The sequence below is a fragment of the Microcaecilia unicolor genome, chromosome 6 (genome assembly GCF_901765095.1).
Source record: "Microcaecilia unicolor chromosome 6, aMicUni1.1, whole genome shotgun sequence".
Lineage (NCBI taxonomy): Eukaryota > Metazoa > Chordata > Amphibia > Gymnophiona > Siphonopidae > Microcaecilia > Microcaecilia unicolor.
In genome coordinates, this window is record NC_044036.1 from 292355099 (window position 1) to 292368447 (window position 13349).

General features: G+C 46.7%; 1 pseudogene; it reads left to right on the plus strand.

Annotated features, from left to right (window-relative positions):
- The window catches only part of LOC115472545, a 42633-nt pseudogene extending 29585 nt beyond the window's left edge, over nucleotides 1–13048 (plus strand).
- Nucleotides 13049–13349: the final 301 nt, after the last annotated feature.

A 13349-nucleotide genomic window follows, 5' to 3' on the forward strand; every position in this document is an offset into this window, starting at 1 on the left:
ACCTTCGCTCCTGCGCCCGATCTGCCGAACGCCTCTGGAGGAAATTTCACACCCATACCGACTTCATTCATTACAAATTCATGCTATCCTCCTTCCAGTCCTCCCTATTCCTTGCCAAACAGGATTATTACACCCAATTGACTAATTCTCTTGGCTCCAACCCTCGTCGTCTCTTTGCCACCCTTAACTCCCTCCTCAAAGTGCCCTCTGCTCCCACCCCCCCTCAGTCTCTCCTCAATCACTAGCTGACTACTTCCGTGACAAGGTGCAGAAGATCAACCTCAAATTCACTACCAAGCCACCTCCTCCTCTTCACCCTTTAACCCACTCCTTCAACCAACCAACCCAGGCCTCCTTCTCCTCTTTTCCTGATATCACCAAGGAGGAAACCGCCCACCTTCTTTCCTCCTCGAAATGCACCACCTGTTCCTCTGATCCCATCCTCACCAACTTACTAAACACCATCTCTCCTACTGTCACCACCCCCCCATCTGTCATATCCTCAAACTCTCTGTCTCCACTGCAACTATCCCTGACACCTTGAAGCATGCTGTAGTCACACCACTTCTCAAAAAACCATCACTAGACCCTACCTGTCCTTCCAACTACCGCCCCATCTCTCTCCTACCCTTCCTCTCCAAGATACTTGAACGCGCCGTTCACAGCTGCTGCCTTGATTTTCTCTCCTCTCATGCCATCCTCGATCCGCTTCAATCCGGTTTTCGCCCTCTACACTCGACAGAAACGGCACTCACTAAAGTCTGTAATGACCTGTTCCTTGCCAAATCCAAAGGGTCACTACTCCATCCTTATCCTCCTCGACCTATCCACCGCTTTTGACACTGTCAATCATAATTTACTTCTTGCTGCACTATCCTCATTTGGGTTCCAGGGCGCTGTCCTCTCCTGGTTCTCCTCTTATCTCTCCCACTGTACCTTCAGAGTACATTCTCATGGATCTTCCTCCACCCCCACCCCACTCTCTGTTGGAGTTCCTCAGGGATCTGTCCTTGGACCCCTTCTTTTTTCAATCTACACCTCTTCCCTGGGCTCGCTGATCTCATCTCATGGTTTCCAATACCATCTTTATGCTGACGACACCCAGCTTTACCTCTCCACACCAGACATCACTGCGGAAACCCAGGCCAAAGTATCAGCCTGCTTATCCAACATTGCTGCCTGGATGTCCAACCGCCACCTGAAACTGAACATGGCCAAGACCGAGCTCATTGTCTTTCCACCCAAACCCACTTCTCCTCTCCCTCCACTCTCTATTTCAGTCGACAACATCCTCATCGTCCCCGTCTCATCTGCCCGCAACCTCGGAGTCATCTTCGACTCCTCCCTCTCCTTCTCTGCCCATATCCAGCAGACAGCCAAGACCTGTCGCTTCTTTCTTTATAACATCAGCAAAATTCGCCCCTTCTTCTCCGAGCACACCACCCGAACTCTCATTCACTCTCTCATCACCTCTCGCCTTGACTACTGCAACCTCCTCCTTACTGGCCTCCCACTTAACCATCTATCCCCCCTTCAATCCGTTCAGAACTCTGCTGCCCGTCTTATAGACCGATATGCTCATATCACCCCTCTCCTCAAGTCACTTCACTGGCTTCCGATCAGGTACCGCATACAGTTCAAGCTTCTCCTACTAACCTACAAATGCACTCGATCTGCAGCCCCTCATTACCTCTCTACCCTCATCTCCCCTTACGCTCCTACCCGTAACCTCCGCTCACAGGACAAATCCCTCCTCTCAGTACCCTTCTCCACCACCACCAACTCCAGGCTCCGCCCTTTCTGCCTCACCTCACCCTATGCTTGGAATAAACTCCCTGAGCCCATACGCCAAGCCCCCTCCCTGCCCATCTTCAAATCCTTGCTCAAAGCCCACCTCTTCAATGTCGCTTTCGGCACCTAACCATTGTACCTCTATCCAGGAAATCTAGACTGCCCCCAATTTCATTGACTGCACTTTTTTGTCCTTTAGATTGTAAGCTCCTTTGAACAGGGACTGTCCTTTTTTGTTAGATTGTACAGTGCTGCGTAACCCTGGTAGTGCTTTATAAATGTTAAATAGTAGTAGTAGTAGTAGTAGTAGTCGAGAGGGGGGAGCCACTCTTTGCATTTTTTTTTGGTATGTGTAATGTGATTGCAAGTAATGCAGTTATGATCTTGTGTAGTAGTTTATATGGTAAATAGTGCTCAAAATAAATGCTTTTGATACAAAAGTTTAGCAGGAATTTGGGATGATAAACTCCTTAGGAATTACCCTCTCTGCGGAGATATGACATCAGATGTCACTCCAAATGTGGTGCAAAGTCAGCCACTGTAAAAGCACTGTAGCTTTTACCTCCCCCCCTTTTTTTTTTTTTTACAAAGCCACAGGACACTGCTGACAGAGTCCATTCACTTTGAATGGGCTGTGTCGGTATTAACACTCCAGCAGCCGCTAGCGCAACTTTGTAAAAGGGGGGGTTAGTTTGTTATTAGCTGAGGTACATGTGTGGGGAGGCTATTTTGCTTGGAGGTAAAATATGGTCTTTCATTATTTACATTTTTACATATATTTTGGCTTGGGTACTATTTGGGTAATTCTAAAGAATTTTCAAACTCTGTTGGGTATGATGAAGATGCAGCGTTTTAATCAAACATGTGGTGTGCAGCAGCTAGATTCTACGAGAAAGGAACATGCAGTGATTGTTTTCAAGCACACATACTGGTCAGCTTATAGTGTTAGAAGGGAAATTACATTACAATGACATGAAGCTGATATATTAGCAAAGAATTTGAGAAATGTATTCCTCTTGATGTTAATATTTCAGAGCATATACTCCTTGCATTTAGTAACATCAATGGACTTTTTTATTCTGGATTGTGCGTCAGGCTGGTATAATGTCCACAGTATAGACCAGTGTTTGGACTCCTTTACCCTATTTTAAGAAGAATATACATCATGCTTGTCTTTAATCAGTTTTATAACTAACTACAAAATGGGAAGCATCTCAATACTACTTTCTCTTGTTACTTGTGCACATTTTGGGTAAGCATAAAAAGCTGCTAATCATTATATTTTTATTTTTGTTTACACCTTCTCACAAAGTTCCTGTCTCAGAGGATATTTAATTACATCTGTATTGTCTTGGGATCATAAATGTGCCAGACTTGTTGAGAAGTCCCTGCTAAAATGGTTCTCCCAGTTGTCAGCCTGTGCTTGCAGTTCATGGGACTGGAGGGTAATAATCTCCTGTGGATTTAGCAGAAGGCTGCTGACTGCAGGCTCTGACAATCCTCAGTGGGCCTCACTGGTTCACAGTCACACTACCAAACTTTAGTTTTCAGTTTTGGTTTTGGCTGAAACCAGGCAATAAGTTTCAGCTGCAGTTTCTGTTTCTGCCAAAAGTGTTTAGACAATTTCGGTAGCACTTTGGTTTCGTCAACAACCCAGTTTCAGTTGGCCTTTACAAAAATGTGAGGGTAGACATGGGAGGGGAGAGAGAGAAGGGGAGATACTGGATGGAATGGGGAGGGAGAGAGAGGGAAGATGCTGAATGAAAGGATAGAGAGAGAAGGAGGAGTGATGCTGGATGGAAGGACAAGGAAATAAATAAGAGAGATGCTGCATGGAAGAGTGGAAAGAGAAAGGGGGAGATGCTAGATGGAAGGTTCTGATCAGAGCTCAGGGGTAATGGGTTGAAATTTGCTTGATTTTGGGGGTATTTGATTTGACTGTGTGTAGTAAGTCTCAATCAAAATAACTGATCATATAATATGAGCTATCTTTAAGAAAGTTTATAAACCAGTACACCAGTCTTTTACTACTACTACTTAACATTTCTATAGCACTACTAGGGTTATACAGCGCTATACAGTTTAACAAAAAAGGACAGTCCCTGCTCAAAGGAGCTTACAATCTAAAGGATGAAATGTCAAGTAGGGGCAGGCTAGATTTTTTGAATAGAGGTATAGTGGTTAGGTGCCGAAGGCGACATTGAAGAGGTGGGTTTTGAGCAAGGATTTGAAGATGGGCAGGGAGGGGGCCTGGCGTATGGGCTCAGGGAGTTTATTCAAAGCATGGGATGAGGCGAGGCAGAAAGGGCGGAGCCTGGAGTTGGCGGTGGTGGAGAAGGGTACTGAAAGGAAGGATTTGTCTTGAGAGCGGAGGTTACGGATAGGAACGTAAGGGGAGATGAGGGTAGAGAGGTAAGGAGGGGCTGCAGATCGAGTGCATTTATAGGTTAGTAGCAGAAGCCTGAACTGTATGCGGTACCTGATCGGAAGCCAGTGAAGTGATTTGAGGAGAGAGGTGATATGAGTATATCAGTCCAGGTGGAAGATAAGACGTGCAGCAGAGTTCTGAACGGACTGAAGGGGGGATAGATGGCTAAGTGGGAGGCCAGTGAGGAGTAGGTTGCAGTAGTCAAGGCGAGAGGTAATGAGAGAGTGAATGAGAGTTCGGGTGGTGTGCTCAGAGAGGAAAGGACGAATTTTGCTAATGTTATAGAGGAAGAAGCAACAGGTCTTGGCTATCTGCTGGATATGCGCAGAGAAGGAGAGAGAGGAGTCGAAGATGACTCCGAGGTTGCGGGCAGATGAGACGGGGACGATGAGTGTGTTATCAACTGAGATAGAGAGTGGAGGGAGAGGAGAAGTGGGTTTGGGTGGGAAGACAATAAGCTCGTTCTTGGCCATGTTCAGTTTCAGGTGGCGGTTGGACATCCAGGCAGCAATGTCGGATAAGCAGGCCGATACTTTGGCCTGGGTATCCGCAGTGATGTCTGGTATGGAGAGATAAAGCTGGGTGTCATCAGCATAAAGATGATATTGGAAACCATGAGATGAGATCAGGGAGCCCATGGAAGAGGTATACATTGAAAAAAGAAGGGGTCCAAGGACAGATCCCTGAGGAACGCCAACAGTGGGATGGGGGTGGAGGAAGAGCCATGAGAATGTACTCTGAAGGTACGGTGGGAGAGATAAGAGGAGAACAAGGGAGAGGACAGAGCCCTGGAACCAAATGAGGACAGTGTGGCAAGAAGAAACTTGTGATTGACAGTGTCAAAAGTGGCGGATAGGTCGAGAAGGATGAGGATGGAGTAGTGACCTTTGGATTTGGCAAGGAACAGGTCATTGCAGACTTTAGATAGTGCCGTTTCTGTCGAGTGTAGGGGGCGAAAGCCGGATTGAAGCGGATTGAGGATGGCATGAGAGGAGAGAAAGTCAAGGCAACGGCTGTGAACGGCACGTTCAAGTATCTTGGAGAGGAAGGGTAGGAGGAAAATGGGGCGGTAGTTGGAGGGACAGGTAGGTTCAAGTGATGGTTTTTGAGGAGTGGTGTGACTACAGCATGCTTGAAGGTGTCAGGGACAGCTGCAGTGGAGAGGGAGAGGTTGAGGATATGACAGATGGGGGGGTGACAGTAGGAGAGATGGTGTTAAGTAAGTTGGTGGGGATGGGGTCTGAGGAACAGGTGGTGCATTTCGAGGAGGAAAGAAGATGGGCAGTTTCCTCTTCGGTGATATCAGGAAAAGAGGAGAAGGAGGCCTGGGTTGATTGGTTGACGGAGTGGGTTACAGGGTGAAGAGGAGGAGATGGTTTGGTGGTGAATTCGAGGTTGATCTTCTGCACCTTGTCGCGGAAGTAGTCAGCTAGTGACTGAGGACAGAGTGGGGGGGGAGCGGAGGGCACTTTGAGGAGGGAGTTAAGGGTGGCGAAGAGACGACGAGGGTTAGAGCTGAGGGAATTAGTCAATTGGGTGTAATTGTCCTGTTTGGCGAGGAATAGGGAGAACTGGAAGGAGGATAGCATGAATTTGTAGTGAATGAAATCAGTATGGGTGCGAGATTTCCTCCAGAGGCGTTCAGCCGATCGGGCGCAGGAGCGAAGGTATCGGGTGCAAGGGGTCTGCCAGGGTTGGGGATTAGTACGCCTTGTGGGACGGGAGGTGGATGGTGCAAGGGCGTCCAGAGCAGAGGAGAGAGTGGCATTGTAAGTGGAGACAGCCTCGTCAACAGACCCGGAGGACATGATGGAAGGGAGGAGATCAGAGATACCAGAGGATAAGGTGGGAGGGTCGACACCCTGGAGATTCCTGGAAGTAGTGGTTAGTGTTGGGCGGGATTGAGGGGGAGGGTGATGAAGTGTGAAGGTGATCAGGTGATGGTCAGAGAGAGGAAGAGCTGAGGCGCAGAAATTGGAAGGTGAGCAGGTAGAGGAGAGGACGAGGTCAAGACAGTGGCCAGATTGGTGAGTAGGGGTGGTGGAGCTCAGTTGGAGGTTGAAGGAGGAGGTTAGAGTGAGGAACTGAGAAGCGTATGAGTCGGATGGATTATCAGTGTGTATGTTAAAGTCCCCAAGAACGAGGGATGGGGATGAGGGCTCAAGAAAAACGGAGAGCCAGGCATCGAAGTCGGTTAGGAAGGAAGAGAGGGACTTACCAAGGGGGCGGTAAATGACTGCAACTCTGAGTGGCAGCGGGTAGAATAGACGGATGGAGTGAACTTCAAAGGATGAGAAGCAGTGAGACTGAGGTAGGAGGAGAGGTTGAAAACTGCAGGAGGGCGAAAGTAGTAACCCTATGCCACCACCACAGCCAGCTGGGCGGGGAGAATGGGAGAAAAGATAACCTCCATGGCATAGGGCTGCGACTGAGGCAGAGTCGTCAGGGGTGAGACAGGTTTCAGTTAGGGCGAGCAGTTGAAGGGAACGGGAGATGAAGAGATCATGGGTGAAGGAAAGTTTGTTGCAGATCGAGTGGGCATTCCACAGGGCACACGAGAAGAGGAGGGAGGAAGGGGGGAGGAGGGGAATGGAGATGAGATTGGAGACATCGCGGAAATGTTTGCATGGATGAGACGAGGACAGGTGTGGGGGACCTGGGTTGGGATTGATGTCTCCTGCGGATAGCAGAAGAAGGAGCGAGTGCGGAGGAGGGTGGAGGAGGTAGGGCAACGAAGGCGACGAAGAAGGGATGCGCTTAAGAGGAATGGGGAAGGGATCATAGCAGGAAGGAGGTGTTGAAGGTTGAGAGCTAGAAAGGAGGAGGAGGACAGTAGAGATGGTGAGGTGGTGGGGGACAAGGGTGGGTAGGGTATTGCAGTAGTGAGCAGGACTGGAGGGGACATGGATGGGCAGTGAGTTCGTGCGGTATACAGCGGTGGGGGGAGGGGGAAAAGATTGGGAAGGGACAGGGCAAGGAAGAGAATGTGTAAGGGGGCCATAAGTAGTGACTGAGGTGATTATGGGTGCATATGTAATGACTAAGGTGTTAAGCAACAGATAGGGCAGGAAAGCCAGATTGGAGGCTTAAACTGGAACAGCAGGCAGGCAGGGAGGTAGGTAGGTAGTTGTGCAGGCTAGGAGGCAGGCAGGTTGTTGATGGGCAGACAAGCAAGCAAGTTGAAGGGCTGACAAGCAGGCATGTTGGTTGATTGGCTAGTAGGCAGGCAGGCAGGAACAGGTGAGTGCGGTGGAGAGCATAGCAGCAGGACTGGAACAAGCTGGAATAATTTGGAGCAGAAGAGAGCACAGCAGCAGGATTGGAGTAAGCTGGAACAAGCTGGAGCAGACGGACTGGAATGGGCTGGATCAGGCGGACTGGAACAAGCTGGAGCAGATGGATTGGAACAAGCAGGGAGAAGCTGGATCAGGCAGATTGGAACAAGCTGGAGCAGACAGACTGGAACGAGTGGATCAGGTGGACTGGAACAAGCTGGAGCAGATGGATTGGAACAAGCAGGGAGAAGCTGGATCAGATAGATTGGAACAAGCTGGAGCAGATGGACTGGAACAGGCAGGGAGAAGCTGGGTCATATAATTAAAATACGTTGCATATGTGTACCTCTCAGGAGCTTGAGGACCAGAGGTACAGGCTCACATCTATTGTCAGTTACCTTGAACATGAGGTGTGGTCTATTCCAAGTTATCAGGATTTATTTGACATGCTGCAGTAAATCTAGTGGGAAATCGGAGAGCTAACCCACATACTGCACATTGTATGCAGATCCTAAAGATATATTTAAAACATTTGTCCCCCAACTCCGTTGTATGCACAAATTGGGGCTATTTAGGCCAGTCAATGCACACAATGGGGAACAGCTGACTGAACACATCTGTAGCAAACCTCACCTGCCCCTCAGCCTTTTAATCAAGGCCACCGTGAGCATCCCTGGCAGCTCCTGCACTTTATTGCAGACCCTTTGACCCACTGTTTTGTGTTTGGCAACTGCAGCTGGGGCTATGAGTAATCTTAATATCAGAAGACACTGCATCGTCTCTAGGGGAAGAGGTAATAAAAGGATGGAGATGTATCCTATGGAAACATTAGAAAGCACATGAACATGCTCTGTGCACACACAGAATACATATAACGACACACATTTGCATGCTTTGTGTTCTCACACAGCAGTACCAGATCTATTATACAGTAATCTTTTCTGAGCTTTAAATTATTATTATTAGTAGTAGTAGTAGTATTTATTTATTGCCTTTTGAAGGAATTCACTCAAGGCGGTGTACAGCAAGAATAAATCAAACGTAGGCAAAAGACAATTATAGCACTAAAAATACTCAATCCAAATTGTACTTACCTGATTCTAGGGTCCACCTTAGGAGTCAGCACTCAAGAAAGAGATCTAGGTGTCATTGTAGACAATACGCTGAAATCTTCTGCACAGTGTGCGGTGGTGGCCAAAAATCAAACAGGATGCTAGGAATTATTAAGAAAGGGATGCAAAATAAGACCTAGAATATTATAATACCTCTGTATCGCTCCATGGTGTAATCTCATCTTGAGTACTGCATTCAATTCTGGTCGCCGTATCTCAAAAAAGATATAGCGGATTTAGAAAAGGTTAAAAAAAGAGCGATCAAAATGATAGAGGGGATGGAACTCCTCCTGTATGAGGAAAGGCTAAAGAGGTTAGGGCCTTTCAGCTTGGAAAAGAGACGGCTGAGAGGGGATATGATTGAGGTCTATAAAATCCTAAGTGGTGTAGAACAGGTAAAAGTTAATCGATTTTTCACTCTTTCAAAAAGTGCAAAGACCAGGGGACACACAATTAAATGGCATGGCATGGATTACTATCTCAGCCTCAATGGCAACGGTTGACAGTCTGATGCCCCAGTAGAGGGCCCGAAGACCTAAAAGAGGAATATTGTATTGCTTAATAGAAATCAGAAACAAGTCTTTCAGAACGTGAGAGATAATTAGATAAGCCTCCATGCTTGTAGCAAATCCAAAGGCCAAACATGACACCAAACACTAAGCCACAGTAGAGGGGAAAAGTAACATAGTCGTCCTTTCTGCGCTTTTGTGAAGGAACGCAGAGCAACATGACTAAGTAGAAAATTTCCCAATCCAAGCAGAAAAGGGATATTGAGCCCACTACTAATAATAATTTCTATAGTGCTACCAGACATATACAGCACTGTACACATTATATGCAGGTACTTTTTTTGTTCTGTTCCCAGAAGGCTCACAATCTAAGCTTCTGTAGCTGGGGAAATGGAGGTTTGGATGACTCAGGGGCGTAGCTACGGGTGGGCCTGAGTAGGCCCCGGCCCACCCAGTTTTGTTTCAGGCCCACCCAGAAGCATACATCCCCCCAGCCAAAACATCCCATCTCTTCCTTCCTTCCTTCCAACCTCCTGCTTGTCCAGCACAGCACCTTTTCCCTTCCCTCCCCTTGTTTATAGCGCCAGCGTCGGGCCGAGGGGCAGGACGGTCTCTCTCTCTCTTGCTCTCGGGCAGCCAGTTCTCAGGGTTGGGGGAGGGGGGAGAAGAAACCTTTATTTTGTTTTTTGTTTGTTTGTTTTATTATAGCATTTAAATCCTTGTTTTGTTTTGTTTTATTTGTTTTGACGAGGTTTACATCTCCCTTCCGTTGGCGAGTGTGCATGTGTGACTGAGCGAGCGTGTGGAGGGAATCGGGGTAAACCGGAGGGGACGATGGATATCGAGATCCCGAATTTCGCATGGGTTGATGGACTTGTTGCAGGGCTACACGGTGGAGGTGCAGCGTCAGCGACCAGCAGAACTGGTGGACTTTGCTATTTAGTATTTCATGCATCTAAAGGAGAACCGGGAGCACGATGGCGCAGGGGGAGGCCTCAAAACTCTTACGGAGGGGGTGAACTTCGATACCGAGCCCATGCAGACAGAATCCAACGGCGATGGAGAAGAAAGGGACGAGGACGACAATGATTCCGACTTTGAACCACCAGTTATCAACAGATTCAGCAGAAGAGTTTCAGTTTGTGCTGAAGCCTTTAACCCAGATGAAGAGGAGGGAGAGACAGAACCAGGGTGGTTCATCCAAAAACAGATGAGCAACGATGCAGACTTCAGGATGCCTATCATGCCTGTAAAGATATTCTTCTCTTCAAAAACCTTGATCAGGAGCAGCTCTCTCAGGTTCTGGAGCACAGAGTAAAACCTTAGGAACACGTCATTGATGAGGGAGATGATGAAATTGAAAGAGGATTGCATGATATTTATGTAACTAGAGATAATCAGGCCCACTGTGTTGGCGTTATGATAATCGTGGAAGTTTTGGAGAGCTGGCTTTGGTGTACAACATTCCAAGAGCCTCTGCTACTATTATTGCCACAACAGAAGGGTCCCTTTGGGGACTGGATCGAGTGACATTCAGGGAAGAGAGGAGGAGAGGAGCTGGTTGGGGTGGGGTCAGAGAGGAGAGGAACACACTGATGTGAGGGAAGGAGAAATGGGTCCTAGAGAGGTATAGAGAAACAGAAGGGAGATGGGCATTGGGTGGGAGCATGGGGACAGGGACACAGGTGAGATGCTGTATTGGGATGGCATATGGGCACAGAGGGGCAATGCCCAACATGGGGTGGGGAGGGAGATATGGGAATAGAGATACAATGGTTGGGGGAGGGGGAGATACAGGAATAGAGATACAATGGACACAGAGGGGAGATACCAGACAAGGGGGAGAAGAGGAACACAGAAGGGAGATGCTGGGCAATGGGGTACATGGGTGCAGAAAGGAATGATGATGGATATGGGGATATGAACACAGGGGAGATGCTGGACAAGGAAATGTGTGGACACAGAGATGGAAGATAGATGGTGACATGGAGACAGAAGAAATGTCAAATGGACAGGAAAGACAGAGGGCAGCAGAAACCAGAGACTGGGACCGATATGATTTGAAAAATAAAATGACCAGACAACAAAAAGGTACAAAATATTATTTTCTATTTTGTGATTAGAATATGCCAGATTTGGTATATGTCAGATATGGCTGGGGCCCAGGGAAGGAATCTGGGACAGGACCCCAAAGCCCATTACCAGGCTGCACCTTCTTCAGCTTCTGGCAGGCTTGGGGCTCTCTGGCTAGAAAGCCAAGCACAATTGCCTTAGTTGCACCTCCCTACACACCCCCCCCCCCCAAACACCATCTCTGGCATGTGCTATCTTTATAATTTGCACAGGAGGAAATGCCTTTCTTGTTTCTCTAATGTTGTACTACATGCAAGGTCTGGCTTCTTGGGGTTTCAGTTTAATTTATATTTATAGAGTTTGTGTATTTGGCATTTGTTTTGTGTGTGTGTGACCCTGAGGTATTCTGACCATGAAGATTCTATGTAGCATTCTGTAGTCATTTGGCTTGTTCAGTTTTCTCGATAGATGTATCGCTGTTTTAGGGTTCCACTGTGATATTTAGGGCACTACCTTTTCATAGGTAGGATCCTTGTTTTGGAAGTTAGTGCTGGCATGGTAGATTTGCTCTAGATTCTGACTTTTTGTTTATAGATTTTTTTAAATTACTTTGCAATATGTCTATTATTGAGATTACCAAAATGTCTTTGTATGGTGAGCTTTATAGGGAAATGTCCTTGCTCTGCTCTGCATCCATTGTTGGTGGAAGGCCAGGAGGTTCTCTGGATGCGGAATGTATTTGGCTTCATTACCATATGTGTGTTGGAGGACTGTGTCTCAATGATGGCTGAAGAATAGTGTAGTCTCTTGTACTTCCCTTAGCTCTCAACTGGCCACTGAAGCCTCCACTGATACCCTCATTGAAGTAATTGGAAGTGAGGTAGAGGTAGAGCATGGGGTGGGTTAAGGACAAAGCATGGGTTCATTAGGTGACTGTTTTTTTTCTCTTTCAAAAAGTTGGCAACTCTAGTGCCCACCCATCCAACCTGTTGGCCCACCCAAAAATTGCCTTCTGGCTATGCCACTGGGATGACTTGCCCACAGTCACAAGGAGCTGTAGTGGGCACTAACCATTAGGCTACTCCTCCTTTCAGAGTGGGATAAAAAGAAAATCTTTTCTGTAACTAACCACCAAAACAAACTCCCCATATAAGGCAGGCCCGCTATAGTAGAAAGACCTCAAGAAACATTTAATTTTGCACTTGCTTGCAAAAAGGAGTCTCAAGCAACAAGACCCTACCACATCCAATGAACCGATGCCCCTCCTCTTCAGTCCTTTTAGAAATATACTCCCTGACCTCTAACCCTAGTAAGCATTGCGTATCATACCCCTACCCTCTTCCATTTCAGGAAATACTACAGGTGTAAAACTTAATCACTTTTCCACTATAGTCGACTCTCAGAGAAAATAATCACTTTTCCTCATCCTTAGCATATTTCTCAATGAAGTGAATACCAATACACTCATATATAAATTGAAAAATGTTTACTTGAAATCCCCATCAATAAACTAGGGTTGTCTTATCTATGGGTTATTGTCATCAGTGCCATGAAGAAAGATGCTGATTAGACTAAAATTATTTTAGAAAATGGAGACAGTGCTATATATGTCCCTGGTGCACGGAGAACTCTTGAGTTAGGGTGAGTTTGTACAGTGTTCAAATTAAAGAGATGAGGTTTGGAGGTGTGCAAGTTAGACTGGGAAGTGATAACAATAAATAGCATGACTATTTAAAATCTGTAAATGTTTTTGCTGATTGAAAGTTTGTGCTGAGCATGTACACTAAGAGGAAGGCATGCCTGCAGGGAAGTGTGCATGATAATTATCAGGTGACCAGGAAACAACTAGAAGCTATTTGACTGGTTGATGGCTCAAGCAATAGGTTCAAAGAGGCATTTTAGCTAAGATGGTTGATATGGAAAGAGTTGGCGAGTGAAATTCTGATTGCCTTTTTTCATGGTCAAAGAAAAACAGGAGTGTGTGTGGATGCTGTAAAATATTGATTCCTGAATAAAACTGTCTCCTTGGAAAGGAACGGTGAGTGATTGGTGAAAATATTTTTTCTAGAACATTTTGTTTTAGTGAACTTGCCAAAGTTTACAGTGAGAGAGTAGTGAATAAAATTGAATTGAGGGATACACATATAATCCTCGCATGCTG